This window comes from Zeus faber, assembly GCF_960531495.2.
Source record: "Zeus faber genome assembly, chromosome: 20".
Classification (NCBI taxonomy): domain Eukaryota; kingdom Metazoa; phylum Chordata; class Actinopteri; order Zeiformes; family Zeidae; genus Zeus; species Zeus faber.
This window is the reverse complement of record NC_137207.1, coordinates 7,971,849-7,974,947: the sequence shown is the minus strand read 5'-3', so window position 1 is coordinate 7,974,947 and position 3,099 is coordinate 7,971,849.

Here is a 3,099-nt window from a genome sequence, read left to right as displayed (position 1 = left end):
CCTTCACTGGGGAGGGGGTCACTGCAGGGAGGTTGGAAGGGCATCACTGTCATGGAGACACATGGCCCTCCCATGCAACTCCTGCAGCTTCATCACCAGGAACATGCTGTGGAGAAACAGGAGCAGAGGAGAGAGTCCTTAAGCCTTGGGCCCTTTTTCCTCACGTTACCATTATGCTGATATTAACACATGTGCCCCGCACATGTGCTCTGCTATGGCGATCAATTTAGAGTGTGAGTTATTTGAGGTGAAAGACAAGCGTGATAATAGAAGCAGTTGCCGGAGGCAAATCTCACAGTTTGCATGAGTGCACCGAACTGGTCCACATTTTCCATTTAGCTACTGGGAATGCATCGGGGAATAGCAGGCTGATGGAAGACAGGTTATATTTAAACTCTATGAATCTGCATCACAGGATAGGCGACAGCTAGGGTGGTGTACGGTTTAGTGTGTGGTCAAGAAGACTGCCCCGTCCCACGAATGCAGCGGAAGGTGTTTTCCAAAGCACAGTCGTGGATAATTTTCCCGCTCACCCAAAGTGAAATGCTATGAATAAGTAGATAGAAAGAAGGTAGAAATGTAGAAAGTCATTTCTGAGAGGGAATATACAGTCTTTTGAAACTGGTTGTATCAATAGTTTCACTTGCTACATCTGTTAAATTACTCATTTGGGTTTCAGATCAGGCTGTGGTGTCCGCAAGTTGATCTGGTTTTGCTGCTTGGTAGAATTTGGCTGCAGACGGCTTGCCATTATCCAGATATGGAAAATGGCAGATCCGGCCGCTGTGGTAAAATGATGGCGAATGACATCGGGAATCCCCCCGCCATCTAATTTACTGTGCAGCACTCTGAACGCCTCACGAGCAGAGCACCCAAAATAGAGCGGAATCAGTATATCGAGTTCGACAGATGGAGCTCAATAAGTCACATGAGACCAGGGGCACATAGTATGGGAATTGGAGGCAAATCTGGACGGCGATCTGGATTCTCAAAATATTCCGAGATGATTAAAAAAAATCTCACACTGAATCAGTGGATCCACTGCTAATCAAATATGTTTCCCCTACATTGGCAATTGATCGTAAAGTCACTTGGTGTCACAGTTCTCAGTACTTTTGCAGTTCATCATGTAGGCTGAAAATAAATTCCAGCGGCCTAAATTCACTCCAATAAATGTAATATTGTCTAATCTTAACAAAGGTGATTAAGATGCAAAAAAAATTAGTAATTGAATGGCTAGTAGACAAATAATAGAGATAGAGAATAGACTACAATCACTAACAATATGTTTTTAATTTAAAGTGGTAATCTAGTCTGTTTTGGGTGGATTACATAACAAGTCCCAGAATTCAATTGGAAACGGAAATTTCTTATACTTCTCCAATATCCAGGTTTACCCTCAACAATTCTTCTCTCCAAAGTATACTTTCTGATCCATCAATTTGTGTGTTTTCTTGTGAATGTTTATCAATATCAACATTTTATTGATCACAGCTAGCGAGCTATGCCGGTTTATCAAATTCTGCCTCGCTGCCTTTCACTTCTTGTGTGTGACTGATCATTGTATTCTCGCCTGGACTGGTGGACCCCGCCACCAACATTAGAAACAACATATACAAGAGCACAGACATAACACCAATACATTGAATGGCTGCTTCTTAGAAAATGCCAGCTAAAACAAGCATCAAATAATGTGATTCTTTGAGCAGCTTGACAGCTTTACAGCTTCAAGTATGTTCAGCTCTGCAATAAAATTTGGCTCACTCAAGCATTAAACTAGCAGGATATGAATTACAAACTCACAATCGGGTTTGTCCATGTCACATATCCGTGAGGAAGTCTGCCGGTTGAGCATTTTCTGATGAAATGACAAATACTGCATTGGGGGGAAAAAAGACTGAAAACGGCCAGAGCGTGGTTCCCCAGCGGAGTTTGGAATGACAGGAGGGGCTGCATGACCATAAACAAACGCCTGTCAGAGGAAGCGAGGCGGGAAGCAGAGGGAGACGAGAAGAATGGCGACCGGCTGAAAGAGAGAAAACGTGTCTTACCAGTTCAGCAAGAACAAATACATTGGGGAGGGAATGTTATAGATAAGAAAAAAAGAAAACAACAACCTCAACGAGAGAGAGAATGTCTGGTTAATCCCACCAAAAATATCAATCTTTTTTCCTCCCCACAGAGGTTTATAGTGGACTGTAGCGAAATCCATCAGTTGCGAAAGAGTGGAGGAACACGGCCGGCTTTGCCCTGAAGCAACCATTCGATAAATACAGTCTGCAGCTCGTGTTCTCCCACGGCGTGTGAGTCTGACCACAATACTCACATATTGTCTGATCGCTTTAATAACTCCCCAGGTGGAAATGGGGCAACATCTACGAGGGCATGGGAGATTACCACTATCATTCAGGCGTGAGGGAGGACCACTGGAAGAGGTAGATTTATGAACAAAGTCTCATCAAATATTGAAGAACTTTGAGTCTTTGAGCGCGGGGAGGTAAGTAACAAGAATGAAAGAGAAGGGGGCGGGCAGAGGCCAACTAATTGGGGTGTAAAACTAAAGAGAATACACAGGAGAGGAGGGAGGGAAAAATGAGAGGAGCGAAGTTGCGTTTGGGCTCGGGGAGCGCAATCAGTGATAGACAGGAGTGGCGGAGAAGAACACCGCCATGTTGAGAAGGATGGAGACGGGAAAAATAAACCCCGGAACCTGCAGAACCTCTTGAACTTTATTGACAGCTGACATTTGAGTGGGATTAAGAAGAGGCATGATGCGGGTCACGGGAGGATTTTGTGTAATCTGCCTGGTGGAATCTAATATGCCATGTGTGACAGTTTGAGTTTTGATCATGAAGGGGTCCATTGCAATCCAAGGAGAGGCCTTACAGGCTCAGTATTGATGACAAGCATAGCAGAGAGCAGTCTGGACTTGATCTTGGTCCGCTGAAACCAAGGTTATACAAAGAAACTAAGATGAGGATTGGGCGATAATTAATCCTGATAACACGGACAGAGATAGATAACCTCCTTCAGCCACCGACGAGCAAGATGGATGGATGGATTTGAAAAGACATCTCTTCTTCATTTCTATCTTTACCT